This window comes from Rhinolophus sinicus, chromosome 1 (assembly GCF_057876585.1).
Source record: "Rhinolophus sinicus isolate RSI-liver-muscle chromosome 1, RSI-T2T, whole genome shotgun sequence".
In the NCBI taxonomy this organism is placed as follows: Eukaryota; Metazoa; Chordata; class Mammalia; order Chiroptera; family Rhinolophidae; genus Rhinolophus; species Rhinolophus sinicus.
In genome coordinates this window covers 9,987,834-10,009,430 of record NC_142501.1, presented here as the reverse complement: position 1 = coordinate 10,009,430, position 21,597 = coordinate 9,987,834, and the positions used below count along the sequence as shown (strand labels likewise).

The 21,597-nt window shown below is 55.1% G+C and overlaps 1 pseudogene; it reads right to left on the bottom strand.

Annotated features, from left to right (window-relative positions):
• Positions 1 to 4,735: 4,735 nt before the first annotated feature.
• Positions 4,736 to 10,101, bottom strand: LOC109448783 (beta-centractin pseudogene; annotated as a pseudogene).
• Between the last annotated feature and the right edge of the window lie 11,496 nt (positions 10,102 to 21,597).

The following is a 21,597-nucleotide window of genomic DNA, read 5'->3' as shown; positions in this document are numbered from 1 at the left end:
TAACTCGAACCCCAGCATCAAAGACCCTCACGTGGAGGCCGACGAGATGAGGCGGGAACGAATGTAAGTGACCAATGTGGCGAGGCAAGGTCTGCAGCCAAGTGGAGCACCCTTGCCCCACCGAAAGGGCTCCAGCCAACGGTTGCCAGCCTTTTGATCTTTCAAGAGAAACCAGAAATCTGGATTTTAATGTGAAATCTCCAGATTTGGGGAAAATTAGGGGAGCAAAACACATTGATGAGCAGGATACAGCCCGATGGGCCACCACTATCTCATGATGGACAGACACAACTACCATCTTACAGGTGAGAAAACTGAGGCTCAGAGAGGAGAAGCAAGATGTGCAAGGCTCCCCGTGTGGTGCGTAGCAGAACCCAGACTCAAACCCAGATCTCCCGTTATAGACTCGAGGAAGGACGTTTCCAAGAAGCTGTTCCCTTGCTTTAATAAAGAAGTAAGTAAGTAAGTAAATAAATTGCCCTTCCGTCTACATCCAGTTAAATAAACGCTGGAATACCCATAGGCCACGGCCACGAAACAGAACAAGGAAGCAACTGTACGTTTTGGGGGGGTGTGAGACTGAGAAAAGAATGTAAATCTATCTTTGCCTGTATCTGCAGAGGCCCATATTCTCCCCTGTCTCTGGGAGACACAGGACCCTACCTTTGATGCATTCTGGTTGTTGGATATGCAAGTGTGTAAACTCCAGCAAACATATAGTTTTTGTTTGGTTTAATTGTCCCCCCTTCTCCCCCTTTCTGTCATTCTCTGAGCCTGAGACGTGAAGGGGCATTTGCAGGTGTCCTGGGGCCTGGGACCAGGTCCCTGGAAGCCAGAGAGGATGGGGTAGGGGAAAGACCCCGATGAGGCCTGCTGTGTGCCGAGCCCCTGCACGTGAGCCATTCGGTTCTCACAACAAGTTTGTGAGGTGAGGCAGTTAGAACCCCGTTTTATAAGATGAAGAAACTGAGTCACACAACCAGAAGTTATAGAAGCTGGCTCAGAACTCAGGTGCCTTGTTCTCAGGCTGTCCCTGCTCCCCGCCTTTCTTAGCTGAGGACTTACAGCCTGGAGTGAACCATGGCCCAACCCAGTACCCGTGACACAGGCTCCTACTCCAGGGTCCTTCCAGAGAGCTGGTGGGGCAGTTCCCAGCCCCCCAGCCACACCCTCACACTCTTGCCCCTCAGCTGGGCTCAGAGCAGCTGGATTCCTTCCGGGAATGGCTCAACCCCAGATCCAACGACAATCTGGCTTCCAGTCAGAAACATTTCCACCCTTGAACCTCCGGTCCAGCTGAGGGCTGCGTAGCCCCCAATGGAGTCTCTGTCTGCGGATCCCCCAGTGCATCCTGCCCAAGGTGGCATTTGCCTGTTGATACCTCAGGAATTCATGGTGTTCCCTTAGACAACACACAGCATCAGCAGGAGGAGATTCGTGTCCCATTGATTTCTCTGATAAGGAGACCAAAGAGGCTATGCCATTAGCCTAAAGTCACAGAGTCAATGGGCACTTTGGGCCAGTCATGTCCCAGCAATGCATCCGCTTCCTCCCCTGTAAAGGGGAACAGATTGATATCTTCTGGGCTGTGACGGGGAAGGAAGGAGTGAGGAAAAGTCACACTTCTCTGCCCTTAGAAGCTCCTGCTCTAGGGACAAGAAACCAGGCCTGACTTCCAGAGTGAAGGACTCCAAGAGATGGAGCGGCCCAGGCCAGCCTGGGGGTCAGCGAGCACTTCCTAAGAAAGGAGCATGGGAAAGACTTGGGGGCAGTGCAACTAAACTGGGAAGTGGCTTCTGAAGGGTGGGCATCAGCCTTCCAGAGGTCAAGCGTATGGCCAGGCCAGGGCAGGAAGCTCTCAGGGGACCTCTAAGAGGGGCTTTCTGGGCGGAAGTGGAAGTAGGGGATCCTCAAAGTGGAGAATGAAGTCAGGGCTTGGCCGTCATCAACAGGTGATTCCTCCTGGCCAGTTCCTGCCCTGCTCAGAAGGACGCCCCCCACCTCTGCCTCGGGCCTCCCCTGCTGCCAGCCAGTGGTCAGGCTTGGGCTGCCCGATGCCCCCTGTGCTGACTCATGTCCGCCTGGCCAGCCCTGAGGGAGGGGGCGGACCGCACTCCATGCGTGACCTTATCAGGCCTTGCTTGTGTCCAGCCGCCTGGACGTGGGCAGGGCCTCAGCACTTCCCCACCCCTGCCCTGCCCTGGCGAGCAGGGCCTGCATGAGCTCATGGGAGCCCTAGGCAGGGACCAGCAGGCAGGGCGGTGGCCCAAGCAGGGAGGAGGTCACCAGCTTGGCTAGGGTGCCCTGTGGGGCTGCCCATCGGCCCCCTGCCTGCTGGGACAGGGCTGGGCACAGACTATTTTTAGTTCCCAAATGAGGAATGGTGGGACCCTGATGTAGCAGCTGCTACAGGAGTCTTTTCACCACAGCAGCCTGCCCGTGGCATGAGCGTGCACACACCCATGCACACACACAGCTCTCATGCAAATACATGACCACACGCATGTGAACGTGTTCATGCACGGAGGGACAGACACACGCCCACATGTACCCACAGACATGCGCAAGTTATTCACGTGTGCAGAGATGCACACGTACCTCATCCAGGCCTGACACAACACAGAAGCCTGCACCCCAGGCCCACCTCAAGCAGCCTTGGGGTGCACAGGCTGCTTGAGGGCCACTCCGCTGTGTAAGCACCTCAGGGCACCTGTGTGCACACATACCTTGTCCTCACTTTGGACACTTCAACCACTTGCTGACCCTGCTGCTGATGCCTTCGTGGGGCTCCCAAGCCAGCAGCCATAAACAGGCCATGACCACACACTGGGACCCTCGTTGTGGTGATGGGTACAACGTGGGGGCTGTAGGTGCACAGAGGAAGTGGCAGCTCAGCCAGGGGTGGTCAGGGAAAACTTCCTGGAAGAGGAGGCCCCTGAATTTTCTAGTGCCTATGAAAATAACAGCAGTAACAGTTAACAGTCCTAAGAGCTACCATTTACCATGCTTACACTATGCCCTGCCCCCTCCATGCATCATCTCATTTCATCCTCTTAGCACCTTACAGGGCAAGTACTATCGCTATTTACAGATGAAGAAACTGAGGCTGAGAGAGGTCTTACTACATGGCTGGCACGACTGACCCCAAAGCCCATGTTCAGACACTGGTGGTGACTTTTTTGGCCATGGGGGTATTCCAGTGTTCCTTTGCTTTGTAACCCATGACCCAAAATTCAGTAGCTTAAAATAAGGTGAGCATTTGTTTGCTCACAGATCTGCAAGTTTAGCAGGGCTGAACAGAGAAGGCATATCCCTGCTCTAGGTGGCATGGGGCAACTCAGCTGGGGGCTGGATGACCCCTTAGCTCTGCTGGGGTGAGAGCAGGGGCCTCTGTTACTCTCCATGCGGCTTTTCCATGGGCAGTTGAGCTTCCTCACCGCATGGTGACTGAGTTCCAACAGCAAACATTGTAAGAGAGGGACATGGAAGCTGCAGTTTCTCAGGGCCTGGGCCTAGGCTCTGACCCACCGTCACTTCCACCCTGTTACTCAAGCATTCACAGAGCCCAGATTCAAGGGAAGGGGATCCCCACATTCAGTAAGAGGAGTGTCAAATAATTGGAGGGTGCAGCACGTTCTAAAACTGCCAGAGTGCGGATGGAGGTGGCCCCAAGACAGGTAATCACTGTGTAGGCCAGAACCCCCTGCCCTACCCCAGACCCCAGACCTCCATCAGGGCTAGCAGATCGATCCTAGAGCAAGCAGCCCCGTTTCCTCCGCCCCCACCCTGGGCCTTGTCACAATGATCACTATAATGATTTACAAAACAGTTTCTCCAGGCAGTTATGTTAAATTGTATTGTATCTGGGAGGGGGTGGCGGGTCCTGGCCCAAGGTAATGAAGACCTCCTTCCTGGGAGAGGTGGAAGAGGAGATGTGGCCCCCTCACCCCTCTGGGTCTGACTCCTGATTAAGTGGCTTCCCCTCAACAAGTGAAGACCATTAACCCTTGAGGGCGAAGGAAGTTAATGAAGTGCTTTGAAGTGGGGAGCACAGACTGTGGCCACCCAAACCCCATGCATCCTCTTTCCTGGCTCCAAAGGGTCTGACCTGGGCCAGACCCCCTCACTGGGGAAGGCAGACTTCCCAGGACTCAGCCTACACCAAGATGTCCATTCAGGAAGAGAGGCTGCAGGAACAGTGTGTGGAAGGTCAGGGATGCCTAGGAGTGCTGGCCTCTGTGCTACCCTGTCAGGTCAGGAAGAGGAGGTGGCCCGAGAAGCAGTGACACACCAGCAGGGAGCTGATGGACATCCCGTCTACCACCCCACTCCCCAAGGCTAGTTATACAGGCATCCAGGCACCCTGGCCCTAGAAGGGACCCTGTCAGAGGAAATGGGGGCATTTGGGTGTCTGGCCTTGGAGCTCGGGGAAACAGCCCTGAAGGTCAGAACCAGGAGCCACAGGCCTAATTGGCCTGGCCAAGAGGGACACCCCAAACCACTCAAGGCTGGGCTCCTCAATTCCTGTAGTGCAGCTCAAGACTCCCAGCCATTCAGCTAAACAGTACTGTGTGTGCACACAGAGGAGAGGGCCACAGGGAAGCATGACTGCACCCAGCTGGCGCTCAGGGCATGCCAGGGACCCTGGCATGTATGTCCAGACCAGAAAGGCTCAAGGGCTCTGGCTCCCCTTTCCTCCCATTCTCCCAACATGCCACCCCCTTCTCCTTGGGCACTAGAAGATTTTACAATGAATAGCATGGGAGCCATCTGCTTCCTACTCCTTCTTGGAGACCCGCATCTTCTTAAAAGTGTTCAGCGAGGCCAGGGTGGAGCCACCGACCCACGGGGAGCACAGCCGTTCCTGAGGGGCCGAGATCTTGATTTTGACATCCTTCGGGGCAAGCTTCTTCACTTCGCTTCGCCTTGAACAGCGGGGAGCCCCACTGAAAACACGATATTGGCGAACAGCGTCAGGCAGAGGTCCAAGTCGGACTTGTGGATGGCTAAGGTCAGCGCTTCATGGAGCCCCTCGCTCTCGCCCCCTACCAGTTCTGGCAGGAACAGCAGCTCGGGGGCCCGGAATCGCGCAGGCCCCTCGTCCAGCGTGCTGCCACCCCACAACGTACACACAGCACCTTCTCTGTCTCCAGGGACTCATCCTTCTGCGGCTGGATGGACAGGTCGCAGCCTCACTCTTTGATGGTTCGGACAACCTCAGACTCAGCTGAGGTGTGGAAGTCGACACCCTCCTTGTGTGGCAGCAACTGGACATAGGAGAGGTCGGAGCCAGCCACCTTCCCTGCGTGATGGGATGCACGTGGCAAAGCCCACATACATGGGGGCAGCATGGGTGGCCCCATCTTGTGTACAGGCTGAGGATGGCCGGCCCGGAGCATGAACAGGGCTGGCACGTTGAAGGTCTCAAAGGACACCTCTGCCGCCTTCTCCCGGTTCTTACTCGGGTTGAGCGGGGCTTCTGTTAGAAGAACAGAAAGCTCCTCGGAGAAGGTCTGCAGCTGGTCTTGGGAGGAGACGTACTGCCAGATGCACCCGCCATCGTTCCATTCCCGCACCACGCCGTGGGCCATGGGCTAGCGCAGGGCCTGCAGTCCCCTGTGCTCCTCTGGTCGGATGAAGAGGCCCCTCTCCAGGGGGGCGGCAGGAGGGGGGCAGGAGGGACCGGCAGACGGGCACACATTGCTATCTTCTTTCGTGCCACACACAGAGTGTGACTACAGAGGCCCAGCTGGCCTGGCACCTCGGCTGGGCAGGGACAGCAGCCTTGTGGGGCAGAAGAGCTGGGTGCCCAGGCTGGAGAGGCGCCTCACCCCCTGCCAGAGCTCCCTGACACCCCCAGGGTCCCAGGCCCCCAGTCCTACCTCATCTGCTTCCTCCTCGCCCACTCCAGGGGGACAGAGACTCAGGCAGGGTTTGGGAGTGGCCCTCCTGGGTCCCCAGCATAGATTTTCTTTCCAAGGCCCCCTCTCCCTGTGTCCTAAATGTTCATGATTCTGAGGTTGGAAGTATCCAACACCACACAACCCAAAAGTCTATTTCCATGCTTCTCTCCTTCGCAAGAGTCTAAGTTTCCAAGTGCTTTTGATTCAATTTGACAAAACAATCAAATTGTGAAGGAGCTTACCCTTTGACCCAGCAATTCTCCTCCTAAGGAATCTCCTATGCTCCAGAAATCATCACATGTGTACAGAAGAGACAGCGCAAAAGTGTTCACTGTGCCTCATTGAGGATAGCTGGAAACTACCTCACGTCCATCAATGAGAGCTCGTTAAATAATGGGTGGTAGAGTGACACGATAGACTGCGGCCACTAGAAAGGACTGCAGGAGCAAGAACCCGGAGCCTTCTCCCGGGTGCACCAGGGCGGGAGCGAGAGCCACCTACAGAACATTACATGGGCTGTATACCTATTGAAATTAGACAAACACAACCTCTGTACGTACAATATAGTCACTTATTGTACGAAGAGCAGAGATGAGGGACGGACAACAGATTGTGGGATCTGGGTGTGTGTTGGTTTCCTGTGGCTGCTGTAACAAATGACTACACACTGGGGGGCTTAAAACAGCACACATTTATTCTTACTGTTCTGGAGGCTGAAATCAAGGTGTCAGCAAGGCCTCACTCCCTCCGAAGGCTCTGGGGGAGAATCCTCCTGCCTCTTCCAGCTTCTGGTGAGTCCCGGCCATCCTTGGCTTGTGGCTGCATCACTCCAGCCACTGCCGCCGTCTCACATGGCTTTTCCTGTGTCTCTGTTTTCACATCCACCTCTCCTTTCTCTTATGAAGACACTCAGGTTGGATTTAGGACCATAAGTCCAGTATGATCTTATTTTGAGATCCTCACTCTAATTACATCTGTGGAAACCCTCATGCCAAATAAGGTCACACTGAGGTTCTGGGTAGACCTGAATTTGGGGGCGGGGGGTGGGGGATGCAGCCCCCTACAGGGTGGGAAGGCAAATATGCCTTCTAATATGAAAATGTGTTTATGGATTTAGATCTGACTTGTGTTATTTCATTTCAACTTACACAAATTCTGAAAATCACAGAAGATCAGATGTCTTCAAAGATCCCTTGTCTCCCAGGGTCAGTGTCTCAGATTTTCTGGGAGGCCCAGTTCCTTCAGTGATAAGGTAAAAATGGGCAACGTGGGCAGGGCTGACGCTTCTCCCACACCTGCCCTCGTTGGTCGGGCCAGAAGTCTCCTGGGGTCTTCTGGCCTGCAGCTAATGAGACTTCTGTGTTATTGGAGGTAATCAGATGATAGTCACAGCCCAGCACCTCCCGGAGTGTGAGCTGAGCCCCCTGGGGGATGGGAGGGACAGAGGGGAGGGGAATGGTGCGCTGGGGACTCTGTGTGACACCAATGACCGCTCCTCTTTAGACGCCTCCCAAGGTCCTAGGCATTCACTGATCCCAGCCCCTCGTTCACAGATGGGGAAACTGAGGCTGAAAGAGAAGACAGTACTTGGCCAAGGTCACCTCCTGCATTAAGAGCCATTGGTCCTGTCCTACTGCTTCTTGGATGGAGCCCTGACCCCTTAGCTCCCCATCACCCACCAGCGACAGCCCCTGGTGTTTCCACTCGAGATTCATTCTTCCTGGTTTACCCCAGGAGGCAAGCAGGATGGTGAGGTAGATGAGGGAAACTGAGGCTCAGACGGGGCCCGTCCTGTCCAGTCAGTGGTGCTGGACTCAAGGACCCGAAGCTTCCAGAGCGCCTTACAAGTTCAAACTGGCCCCATGTAACCAAGGCTGGGGAAAGGGTGCCCTGGTCACAGGCACCAGGTGCACTCAACCGAGCCCCCTGGGTCTTGGTAATTAATTAATCATCAGGCTGTTTAAAGATTAACAACTGCGGGATGGTGGGGGACAGGCTGACCCATGGTAGGGGCACAGAGGAGTTCACCCCTTCCCTGGTGACCCCTGGAACCTGTGGCATAGAACAGGGTATGAAGAGGGCTGGCTGGCTCTGTACCTCCACCCCACCTTGCCCCCACCCCCTGGCAGCCTCCCCTGGTCTCTAAGGAAGGGGGCTGAACTCACATGGGGGGGCTGGGGGACTAGGGGTACAAGAGGAAGCAAGAAAGTTCTTCCAAGGACAAGAATCCCAGGCACGTACCTGGGCAGTGTGACCTTGGATGGGTCATGCCCCCTTCTGAGCCTCAGTTTCCTCATCTGCCAACAAGAGCACTGACAGCAGGTTGGTTTGAGATCCTCTGAGATAATGTTTGCCAAGTGGAGGCCATGAGCCTGGTGTTTAGTAGAGGCTCAGTGACTTCCAGAGACCTGGCACTAAGTCCTGGCACTGTGTCCAGGCAGAGCCATTCTCTTCTGAGAGTAAGTCAAGTTCAAGTTCGATGCCAACCTGCAAGGAAGGGAAAGTAGTCCTTTCTCCAGAGCCAGGTAGGGAAGGTGAGTCAGCTTCCTCACCTGGGCTGATTCACACCCGTGCTTGGACAGGACGAGGAGGAGACAGGCAGACAGACAGGGATTTATTCCTTCCTTCACTGTGGTGCAGTCACATGCACAGTCCCGAGCTGGCCAATTCCAGCACACCCAAGCTGGAATAAACGGGGGGAAAATTCTAGATGAAGCCATCAGGAGGGGTGATATGGCCCCGGAGGCTCAGAGAGGGGCCCGGATGCCCCTCACAAGAGAGGCAAACACCATGGGCCTCCTTTCTCTACCTCTCCCTGCACCATTAGGTAACCTGCACCGTGGGCCGCCTCCCCTCCCTCCAAAGGTGCCCAAAGGGTCAATGAGTGAGGCATAGGTGACTCATGAGTGGGAAAGGCCCATGAAGTCATCCAGAGGCGCAGGTCCCCTCGGGAGTTTGGGAGCCTGTCTGGCCCCTGCACTCACTGGCCGGGGAGGGGAGTTCCCCAGGATGAAGCTGTCTGCTCCCCTGGCTGCCGGATGGAGATGGCCGCTGACCGATGGCGACCAGCCTCATGGCTCCCAGCCCTCCACTCCACCTGCCCAGACTGCAGTGCCCTGGCCCGCCCAGCCTCCTTTCCTCACAGCCCCGCACCGCAGAGAAGAGTGGAGGAGACACCTCGAATGAGCTGTTGGCCCAGGGCCCAGGCCTTTGCCTGAGTGAGAGTCAGGGAACATAACTATGATTATTTTTATTATTTGCTAATCATTCCACCTGAGCACTCACTCTCAGCTTTTAGTACTGGGATATCAGAAAAGCTAAAACTCAAAGGCCCCAGACACAGGCATAACAAAGACATGGGTTCAAATCTTGGCACTCCTTGATGCAAGGCTTGGAGCCATTGTGGGGACAGAGCCAGGAGCACAGTTTCCAGGCTCTCGCCCTCACGTGGAAAGGTGTTCACTCGGGTAATAAATGGCCATCAATTGTGATTGGATGGCCATCAGCTGTGACTAGTTGGCTGTCAGCTGTAACCAGTGAGCCACTGGCCACTAATATAACTGCCGTGGCTACACTAGCAGAAAAATGGGGGGCTAGCAAGAAGATGGTGGCTGAGCTAGCAAGAGCAGATTGCATTTAGCACGGCGGATTGCAGTTAGCAAGTGAGGTTGGTTGGTAGAGAGAAGTGGACGGCGGGTTGCGGATCATGTGGCTCCTGCTTCCTGTGTCTCCAACCCAGCCGCCAGCGAGACTATAGTGCTGTGACTCCCTTATCTATGGCTCTGTGGGTGTTCCTTTTTGGCCTCACTATGTCCTGCGTTCTTATGTGGGGTGCAGGACTAGAGACCCTGCATGACACCCTGCCTGACAGCCATTCACATCCATTCACTCTCTGGGCCTCAGTTTTCTTATCTGGAAAATGGGGATCATGAAAGCTACCTGGCCCAGAGGCACGTGTCAGCATCCTGGCAAAAAAACAGACATCACGGGCTTTAGAAAAAGAAATCTTGGGGAAGGGAACACTCTGAACTGTGGGCAGATGGGGTATGAAGCTCCTGGAGAGAGGCAATGGGGAAAGGGGGAGCTTTGGCCATACCCAGAGCTGAGGGGCATGGAGGGGCAGAGGGTCCATCAAGCCAGTGAGAGGGGAGGCAAAGAGGAAGGCCATACACAGAGGAGCTGCAGCCGCGGTCATCATAGTTGCGGCTGGGACCAAGGAGGGAGCAGGGAGAAATACTCCCTCTTCTCTCCTCCCACCCTCCCATCTGCAGTGCCTCCCACTGGTTGAGCTGCTGAGAAGAGCCCATTGCCCTGAGAGCCCGTTGAATGAAGGCAGCTGACAGGGCAGGATGAAGAAGACAGAGAAAGGACCTGAAGGCAGCAGGCAGAAAATAGTCTGAATAATGATGAAAATGTCTTCATTCAGCAAATATTTACTGAGCACAGCCATGGCCAGACTTTGTTCTGGGCCCAGGGGACAGATTAGTAATAACTAAGACCCCACTCCAAGAAGGGGAGGATGAGGGAGGGTGAGGGAAGTGACTGGGCCAGGAGGGATGTTTTAACCCCAGGAAGTCCCTAAGGAGTGATCAGAGACCACAGATGGGGAAACTGAGGCCTGGAGGGAGGCAGGGACTTGCCCAAGATCACCTAGCAAGTCAGTGGCACAAGGAAGCTCTGTGCTCACCCTGTCATTTTCCCAAGGCCCAGAGAGGTTGCTCAGGCTTTCAGGGGGTGGGGACCCAGGAAGTCCCAGTCTGCCAGCACCTCCCTTGGCCTCTGCTCCCTTCAGCCATTCCAGGCTCTCAACCACGTGTGACAGGGTGTGTGCGGCCATCCAGGGAGCCCACCGTCGGGTAGCAGGCCCTGAGGAGAGCCATGTGCTTGAATTCCCAGACAAGCGCTCACATTCCTTCTGGGGTGCCCAGTGCCACCCTACCGTCCCGCCCTATGCCCCCGCACACAGCACCCATTGTCTGCCCCAGGCACTTTGAGCTGCCACTGTCTCCTGCCTCCGACACCTCCCCATGTCCTCCCGTTCCCAGGTGGGGCTGGCCCCCGGACAAGCCAAAGCACCCCTGTCCTGGTCCCTGGCCCCTAAGGGCAGCTGTACCATTTACCTTGGAACCAAGCAAGGATCAGAGAGGGGACGTGACTTGCCCCAAGTCACACAGCCAAAATCCAAATCCCAGGGTCCCCAATTAGTTACTCTTCCCTAAGTACTCCTCCTCCTCCCATCCACTGGGCCACTGGGCACCCCAACTCACAGCTCCTCCCATGGGCCAGGCCTGTGCCGGCCCTTTGTGTCCCCTACCTGTGTGCAATATCCCCATTTTACAGTCCAGGAAGCCAACTCACGATGAAGAGCAGCTTGCCAGGGCCACCCAGAGAGGTAACAACTGAGAGGAGACCTGGCCCACGCCTTGTACCTACTGCAGGGAACAGCTGGGCGTGGAGTAGACCTCGTGGGCGGCACTGAGAGAGCATCCAGGGGCAAGTGGTGTCCAAAGCAAACCTCGCCACGAGGAGAGGATGTGTGCTTGATCGACAGAAGTGGGCCTAAGTCGGTTCACTCATCCATCACACATACTGAGCCAGCAGCCCAGGCCAGGCACAACGGGGGGCTGAGATGTGGGGGGAGGACTCAGGGCAGTCTATTCAGTGGAGAGAAAACAATAGACTCAGATTGAGTCAGATAAGTACTCTACAGGCAATAAAACCGGGGGCTAAAAATCAACCCCCAAATATATCAACTTCTAATATCAACCCCTAAAATGACAACTTCCAATTACCCTGCCCCAGTTTCTGTTTCTTAGCACTTACAGTGTCCCATTCTAACCCACTGCAGTATTTATCAGGATATGTTTCCGTATTTCCCTCCTTTGCCGTGAGAGCCTCGTGGCTCCTTCCCTCTTCCTTCAGGCTCATCTCCCTGGCCCTGCGTCCTTTGCCTCCCAGCTCTTTCCGATCTCTGATTTAGGACATATTTACTTGTTTTCTTGCTCACCCACCCGGGTCCCGCCCCTACTAGGACGGAAGGTGTGAGAGAGGGGATTTTCAGCTCCTGCCATATGAAGTAGATGTGGGAAAAGAAGAATTTAGACTGATGATTAGAATTTTTTAACTCAACATACCCACAAAGCCGGCCCCAAGATCAAGGCACAGATCATTCTCGGTGCCCAGAAGCTCCCTCGGTCTCCCTCTGGCCGGTCCCCACCCCCTGTCAAGGGGAGCCATCCCCCTGCTCTGTCTGTTCCTGACCTTCATGGACATGGAGCCGCTCCCACGCTCCTTTCACACCCTGGCTGTTTGTTCTCTGTATGAGATGGGTCTGAGTTGCCACGTGATGGGGGTTGGGGGCGGGGAGGGGGTGTGTTTGTAGCTTAGGCAGCTAGGTGGACAGTGGTGCCATTTACAGAGCTGGGGACAGCCGGGCAAGAGCAGGTTGGGAGGATCCAGGGTTCTGTTTCAGGAGGCGGGTGTGGAACAGGCAGCCGGGCATGGGACTGGGCTGGAGATGAAAGTCGGGCAGCTCAGCTCGTCAGTGACGTTGAAGCCATGAGAGTAGAAGAGTGTGTGAATTATCTAGACTATCAGGGGACCATCTCTTGCTGTCACAGACTTAGGGCCACCTGCTCTGGGTCAGGCCTCCCACCCGCTCTCTGCTGGGAGGCACCTAAGGGACCCAGTTTGGAAACTGACCCCTATTTCAGGAGAGGAGTTTCCCAAGCCCAGCAAGGGAAAGTGACTTGCCCAAAGTCACACAGCTGGTTAAGGTTGAGCCAGGACCCCTTGCTCTGCCCTAAGACCCCTGCCCTGCCCTCTGGGTGCACCAGATCAGCTTGGGCAGAGCCAGTTGGCATTCAAATGAGGCTCTAGCCCACAGTGAGGGTCTGGGTTAGCCGGGAGGTGTTCAGAGAAGCAGAGTAACCCATGAAAGCTCCCAGTAGGAAGCAGGTCTGGCACTGGGCCTGAGAAGCCTGGGGCAAGGTAACCCCCACATGATGTCACTGTCTCCCCAGCAGTGATGTCACTGGCAAGCCAGACTGCTTGCTCTGAGTCGAACAGCTAGGGGACCAGGCAAGCTGGGGTGTGGCCGGGTGGGCGGCTGGAAATATGTCACCAGTCTCCGGGGCCAACCCCCAACAGAGCCAAAGGCTCTGATTAACCCCCAGGTGCCTTGGAAACCAGAGGGGAGGCCATCAAGGTGCCCACCATCTGTGGTTTAAGTGCGTCGTTTTAGAGATAGGACAACAAGTGCCCGGAGAGGGCAGTGCCTCTCCCAAGGTCACATAGCAAGTGAGGGGCTGATGAAGAAAGGGACCCCCCCTCCCATCTCCCAGCACGGTGCTCTGCCCTCCAAGCACTTCCTGGGACATGGTGCCCAGCCGGGGTCCACCCTCCCCAGCGTCCTGTTGGGTTAGGGTGGGAGGGGAGGCATAAGGGGTGGAAGAGAACAGGGGCTGTGTTCAAGAGGGGACAGGACAGGGGGTCCATGCCCCCCGGAACTCACAGTGAGGGAGGGAGGAGCACAACTTGGAATCTTTCCCCTACTTGCTCCTCCCACAATGTCATCTCCTCCGTGCACTGTCCACCCACTGCCCAGAAAACGTGCAGCTTCCCTGACCCCGAGTTCCCACATCCAAAGATATGTGGGAACTGGACTCCTCACCCATCGTTAAGTGTTCACGAATTTGGCAGACCAGCTTTTAAACACAGTCATGATTAAAAATTAAAGTATTTAAACCTGTACGTAAATAAATACAACTCATCACTTCCTAATGTGTGTTTTTTTACATTGTACTGTTATCTATTCTCTTAAGGTTATTTAAATCTATTGTCTCTGTAGAGTGGGAACGCTGTATAATAATAGGCTACTGTGCATCTCTCCCCCACTGAGTTCAGGAACTTCACACTCCATAGCTTGAAATCGACCATGGTGGGTATATTTACACCACAAAAATGGGCAAATGCTACAAATCAGGGATTCCCCCCCCCCCCCCCCCAGAGAACCAGTGGTTAACCAGCTCCCCTCTGCCCACATCTAATTTATCAGCAAAGCTCTGGCTCTGAAATAGTAATAAAATCTGACCACTTGTAACCCTCCAGGGCCCCACCTGGACCCAGCCTCCATCCACCTGGACTATTGGAGTTGCCCCTCACCCCCTCCGTGCTTCTGCCCTGCCACCCCCACAGTCCATCCTCCACCCAGCAGCCAGAAAAACCTTTCTCAACTTAAAGGACCAATGATGTCAAACAGAATGAGACAAAGACACCTTCCCCTGCACCACCTCTGAGGCACCTCCTGCCCCTCCAGTTCACTCTCCATACTGATCCAAGGGTCTTCTAGGCCCCTTTCAGCCTCTCCCATGCTCCCTGGCCTGCACGACTTGCCCCATCATCACAGATTGCCTCTTTCTCATCATTTATGCCTTCTTCTCAGGTGTCTCCTCCAGGAGGCCCTCACTGGTCTGCAGAAGCCACCCCCAGCCACCCTCTGCTCCAGCACCTACTGGATTTGTATCTTTGCACAAAACTCTCTCTGATCTCCCAGGTCTCTGTTTATCATCGGTCCTCACACAGAATGTAAGCCCCATGTGGGTAGGGTTTCTCTCTGTCCCACTCATGGCTGTATCCCCAGCACCTAGTGCAACACCCAGCACATAGTAGGTGCTCAATAAATACTTGAACTAATGAATGAATCCATAGAAGGATATCAAGGAACTCTAAAACTGCCATCTGCACACATGATGTGATTGAAGACAAGGTTTGCGGGATGTGACCCCAGGCCACCGCCACCCTTCCTCTGCTCCTACCAGCCTGTCCTGCCTTACGTGTCCCTGACTGTGGTTCCCTCCCAACACCCCACTCAGTCCTGACATCCAGCATGCTCCCTGCCCCTTCCCACAACTCCTCCTTCCCCATGGGCTTGTTGGGAACAAGCAGGAGGAATTCCTGGCCCCGAGTCAGGGGAGGTGCCCCGGCAGGCGGGAGGCAGCACACACACACGCCAGGGACCGTTCCAAATTCCAGCTCCCACGAGCTTGCTGGGAGCGTGCCAAGCGGGGCCAGGGAGGGGTAGGGCGCCCCTCCTCACAGAAGCCGAGAGGGCACAGGGGAGCCTGGGGAAGGGCCATGGGTGGAAGGAGCAGACGGTCAGAGTGGCCATGGTCACAGCCCTGCAGGCAGACAGCTCACTGCCTCCACTGCCCAGATGGGAAGACTGAGGCCCCCTGGTGTCAAACTCTGAGCTCCTGATTCTTCCCCAGCCAAAGATCTGGGGTGACAGGGTATTGTGGGGGCAAGGAGGGGGGGTGATCAGTCTGTGACCAGAGACTCAATATCCAGAGAAAAAGAGGGGTATCTGAGGAACAGGTTAACAGGAGACCCCCTGGGAAGAGCCCTGGACAGACAGGGGTGTTTCCTTGAGCTGCCCCTGCCCTCGGTGGGACTGGAAAGCCCCTCCCTCCCAGACTATGTCTGGAGTCCCCACTGGTCAATGGGGGGTTGCCCTAGGTGGGGCCAACAGTCTCAGCCACTGTGAGCTCAGTGGGCAACAGGAGGGGTTCCCAGGGAGAGAAGGAGGTGGCAGAGCTTGTGGAAGGCTCTCAGCCTGGCCTCTACTGGGTCCCCCTCCTGGCCCGTCCCCACCCTGTCCTGGGTCAGGGCCAGGTGCCATGAGCTCAGGCAGCAGCCCCCAGCTGTCAGCACCAGACCTGCCGCCAACAACCACACCAGCGCACCTGGCCTGCCACTGTGCTACCCTGCCACCACCCCCTCCCCAGTTCCCACTCCCGCCCCCACTCAATCCCTGTGGTATCATCAACCCAAGGTGTGGCATCAGACAACTGGATCTAAACTTCCAGAACCACAATGCCTTTGAACTAGAAAATTCTAGAACCATGGTTCGTAAAACCAGAAAATTCCAGGACCATCAAGTATTGGAACATTTTCCATTCCAGGCCCGAGATCTCTCAGAACCAAATAATTTCAAAAATGCAGCGTCTCGCAACCAAAGATCAAAACCACAGACACGGATTTAGGGCATTCTGGGAGCAAGGGCTCTGAGAAGCAGAAAATTCCCAAACAACAATCCCATTGTCCCAGAAGACACCAGCCGTGCATTGTCCCCAGCACCCAGACTATAGACGTCCAATAGCAGAACAGGCCAGGCCCTGGCCAGGGTCCTTCAATGTGGTCTCTGCCTGGGGGCAGTTTCTCTGCAGCAGGAACAGCAAAGGCGGGAAGGGAGAGAGGAAGAGACGGGGCGCTTCTGAGCTGAGGGCCTCTCCTCTAGGCCCTGGGCGGCTACCTTTGCCAAGAAAGGAGAAAAGAAAGAAAGCTGTTGATGCCACAGGTTTGGGCGGCGGGTATGTGGTCACAGGGGGTGGCAGGGCCCCCCCCTCCCCGGCCGCAGGAGCTCGGAATTTTCTCCTGGCAGGAAGGGCCCACCCTCCTATGAATGGAAACAATCCTTGGCATCTGGCCCCTGAGGTGTGCAAGGCCGTTGACAATCAAGCATTATTATCCTCCCTGCCTCACTCCCAACCCAGTGCAGAGGGAAACCAAGGCAGGTGGGGTCTCTGTCTAAACCAAGAACCCGACTCTGCCCCTGGGAGGGGCCTGGGTCAGCTCTGGCAGAGGAGGTGGCAGCAAAGACCACAGAGGGCACCGGTTTACCCAAAGTCGATTACTCAGCACGCTGTGGCAGAGTCTCTTTTTGCCACCACTAAGGCTCACTTCCAGTCTCCCCTTCCAGCAGGCTTCACAGATCATTGCCTCATTCCTGGGCCCTTTTAGCCCCTTAAGATTTTACTGCTCCACCAGGCAGTGTGCTCTAACTACTCAGGCCTTGTTCTCTAAGTATTTGGTGCAAAAATATTTCATCTTCCTGGTCTACATTATGATGGTGTCTCCCCATCAGCCTGGAACCAGAAGTCTTGGGCTGAAGCCTCCACATCCCTGCTCAAACACCTCCCATGGCTCCCCATTGCCCCGGGACAAAGTCAAACACACCCTGGTACTCACTGAGGAGGCTCCTGAGGCTGCACTCCAGCCTCACCCCTGGGTCCCACGGGGCATGGGTCTTACCCAGTCCCTGGCAGCCCCCACCAGGCCATCTCTGTCTCTTACTACCCCACTCCCTGCAGCCCCTTTCCTTCGCTGCTCCTCTCTGGCCAGAGCATCTTCATGCCTGAGGCCTCCGCCGAAACCACTTGCCTGGGGCCAGTGCCTCCTCTGCAACCCCCACTGCACAGCAGGTGGTGGGCTCTACCTGGCCACCCATTCCCAGAAGCTGGGTTGGGTTTCACTCAGGCTGGATCTTAGACCAATCCCAATTGTGAATATTTACTGTGGGCCCCCTACTGGCCTCTGCCCCTCACATACCTTCACTCAAATCCTGAAAACAAAGATAGACAGTGGGTTCTTGTCTGATCATTCCCATTTTTCAGATTATGAGACTGAGGCACGTTGTAGCGAAATGGCTTCCTCAAGGTTACACAGTTAGTGGCTGAGCTGGGATCGGGACCCTGTAAGTCCAGCTCCAGAGCCCACATGCTGTCCCATTAGGTCACACCATCCAAGGAGAGGAAAGATAGAAACACCGAACCCCACAGCACTGAGGAGTCTGGGGGCACCCAGGAGTGAGAGACCACATAGCTCAATCCCCTGAGGCCCTGAGGGGGCACGTCCCTTGTTTCAGGAGCCCTTCCCCCCGACATACACTATACACACAGGGAGACACACAGACTCAGAGACACGACACATGCTCGTGGCCTCTGGGACCGGCTGCAGGAAGCACTCAGCTGCCCAAGCCTTTTTCACTTCAGCTTTTCCTAAATTTGCTTTGAGGAACTTGTTGCTTGGCGTTCTCCCCTCTCTCTCACGTGCTCCAGACCACATCCCTTCCCACCCTGACTTCTCTGGAAGTCTGAAGAACAGTGACCCAACTAAAGGGAGTGGGAAAGAGACAGTAAATGCGAGGAATAAGTTCGGGCTACAGATGGTAGCAGGTGATTGCGCTGTGAGAAAGAGCCGAGGTGAGGCTCGGGGCGTGTCAGGAGTGCTGGGGGAGCAGGGTGCCATTGCGACGAGGGTAGTTAGGACAGGCCTTACTGACAAAGGGGCGTCTCTGCAAATTTCTACATGAGGGACATTCTAGGAAGAGGAAGAGCCAGTGCAAAGGCCCTGAGGCAGGAGTGAGCCTGCCATGTTAGAGAAACAGAGAGGAGAGGAGGCCAGTGTGGCCGTGGCTGAGTGGGGAGAGTGAGGGAGGGTAGGTCAGGGAGGGCCCGGCCCACTGTGGTGACTTGGGCTTTTAACTACTCTGCTTCCAATGGAGGCTCTGCAGGGTTTGGAGGAGAGGAGGGATGCATTTTTTTTTATTGTGGCAAAATACACATAATATAATATTTACCATCTTAACCATTTTTAAGTGTACGTTTTAGTGGTATTAAATACATATCCATCCTTACAACCCGTTTCGTCTTGTAAAACTGAAACTCAGTATGGAGGAACGCAATCTAACTTGTTTTAATAGGATCGCTCTGGCTGCTGGATGGAGAATAGACATGACTGTTCAGAATGGAAGTGGGGAAACCAGACAGAAGGCCAGAGAGGGTTGGGCACTGCCGCAGAGGCAGGCCCCCAGGGTTCCACCGTGGCCACGCTGCACAGGCCATCTGGGTGACCTTGGGAGAAATCACTTCTTTTATTCTTAAATTTATTTGTTTTTCATGCCTTCAGTCAATTGGGCTTTCAGTGAACAGTGATTGAACACCTAATATGTGCTCAACACTGTGCTGAGTGCAGAGGGCACAAGAATAGCAAAACAGACACAGGCCCTGGCTGGGAATGTAGATACAGAGCCCAAAGCAGCACAAATGATAATATACTGATAGTCCTGGTGTGGGTGGTGAGGGAGAAGCAGAGAGAACAGAAAGAGCGAACATCAGAGGACCCTGATGCAGGTGGGGATCTGGGGAGGCTTCCAGAAGGAGGTGACATTGGAGCCAAGGCCAGAAGGTGAGTTGGGTTACTCACCACAGAAAAGAAGGAAAAGCATTCCAGGCAGAGGGAACAGCCTATGCAGAAGCTCTGAGGCACTGGCCTCCTGCTTCTATGAAAGGCTTCCTCTCCTCCAGGTAAAGGGGCCCAGAGGAGCCTGGTGTGAAGCCCAGATTCCTCCTCTCTAAAAGGGGGTCTGCTTAGTGGCTACCTCCCCGAGAGGAGGAATAAATGAGCCAGTGCAGGACAAGTGCCAGGTGTGGTACCTGGCGCACGGCACATTATGGACCACAAGGTCAACTTCCCCACTGCCACCGACCCCATCCTGGTCTGGAGAAACAGGGCCCCTTGTGATGAGGTGTGATGGAGAGTCTCAGGGAAGACCTCCCACAACCCACTCCCAACCCCCTCAGCTTGCTTCCTGCTGTGCCTGAAATCTCTCTATTACCAACTCATTCCTTTGAATTGTAATTTCCCACCCTTCCAGAACCACCCATTCCTATTCAGGTTAGGGCAGGGTATTGCTCAGCCTTCACAGCTTAGCTCAAGCCTCCCTCTTTCAGGAAGCCTTCCCTGATTGTTGCAGCACATGGAGTCTCTCTCTGTCTCTCTGTCTCTATCTCCTCACTTTGTACTGGTCTTTGGCCTTCAGAGTCCCAACCTCAGAACTGAAAGAGGACTGAGAAATTGTCCAACCCAGACCTCCCTGAGCCCCCATGCTTCAGATGAGAAAACAGAGGCCCACACACTGAGTTCTCAGGGCAGCTCGGATGGGGGCCAGCCTGTCCCCGATGCCTAACCCAGTCACTGTCCAGCCTGCCACCCAGCCAGAGCAGATCAGATTTACCATTGGTGTCACACATACAAAGGAAATGTGAAGGCACCCTCCATGTGGCAGGATTCCTCTGGAAGTGGCTCTTTTGCAAAGAGAGGTCCCCGTGCAGCTGGCGTTCCTTCGTTTGCTTGCCGAATGGAACTCCCAGGCGTTCCTTTAACAGCTCTCTGGTCATTGGACCGTTGCATTGTATCCAGGTTTGTGCTATCGATCAAGTTTTTAAAAATAAAAGCAAAGCTTTGAATTCCCAAATTCAAAGCCTCAGTAAAACAAGCTCACTCTGAGGGCCAAACCAATAGCTAGGGGCTGATTTGGCCCTTGGGTTGCCAATTGCCGCTTGTGGCTTAGCGGCTGTGGGTGCCAGACCAGGCATGGCCATGTGCTGGCTGTGTGAGCCTGGGCGAGTCTGCTGCCCTCTCTGAGCCCTGGTTTTGCCATCTGTGAAATGGAAGTAATATTGCCTTCTGATAGGGCTGCCACACACTCAGTATTTACTGATGGAGAGTGTGGACCAGAAGGTAAGAGTGGACCCTACTGGCTGGGCATATTCCATGCAGGATCCCATTGAATATCCCTATAACCCTGAATGCTGCCATGGCCCTGGGAGGAGACTGAGCCAGGATCCAGCCATGGCTGGCTCTTCCCCACCACCCGGAGCCACCTTGGCCTGTTCAGGATGACTCTGGGGGGCCCTATACTGATGGAGGCACAAGAGCCTGTGATGAGCTGGTAGGTAAACCAGGGCCAAATTGTGAGGAGCCTTGAATGCCACACCAAGGTGTCTGCTGCATAGTAAGTGCTTAATAAATGTTTTATATATAGGAATAAATGAATATGCAATGTAGAGCCATGGAGAGCTTTGGAGCAGAGAGGGCCTGCCTTTGCTATTTATGAAAAGTGCCTAGAATAGTGCCTGGCTCCCCAGGAAGCAGAGCAAGGTGTTAGGCACACCTTGTGCTTTTCCCAGACTTTCGATCACGCTCCCATCCGCTGCTCTGTGCCCCAGGATGCTGACCTCTAGGGATTGCATCCACCCAGCTCCTTTGCCAGTTTCTAGTTGGGTTCAGCCACTGGGAGTCACCAGCAGGAGATCTGAAGGTTAAGGCCGGTAGTGGGCTGGTTTAACAACCAGCTGTCTGAAAGAAAGGCCCGGATGTAGTGTCTCCAGTTTCCCTGGTGTGAAGGCTTCCATGTGGGTGCAGATGGACTCATTGATGAATGGGTGATGGTGTGGGCCTTAGTGTTGCCATGTCAGAATGTTCAAGATCATGGCCACAGGGGAAAATGGTGTGATTGTGTCAGTGTCAAGGTGTGTCCGCACGCACTGGTGTAGGAATGGTCTGGTGTGCTCGTGGGAGCTGATGCCCCCTCCGCTCAGGCTCATCCCCTGTAAAGTGGGGGTGATACAAACGCTCCTGCCTCCTGTCAAGGGGATGGCACGAGCAAGACGAGGCACATCCCTGCCTTGCTGGGTGCCCAGAGGGTGGTGAGTCTTCACAGCATGACTGTTGCCTGGGTCCCTGTTTTGTGCTCCAAACTGGGCAACCAGGCTCCAAGGAGTGGCCTGACGTGGAGCGCGGGCCTGCGGGAGCTGGGGGACGAGGTGGTGGCCAGCCAGGATGAGGAAGTCGGCGGCTGGCTATCTTTAGCGCCTTCTCTCACAGCACTTTTCCTCTGCCTGGCTGTGTGGGGCTGGGGCCTGGAGGCGCCACTTCTTCAGTCACATGAAGCCAGTGACCTGGAGGCCAGCTGTGGGGCCAGGGCCCGAGGAGGGTGGGGCTGGCTTCAGGACCAGCTCTTCTACCCCCACCTGTCTGCTGGCAGCCGAGGGCAGCATCCCCTGCCACCCTG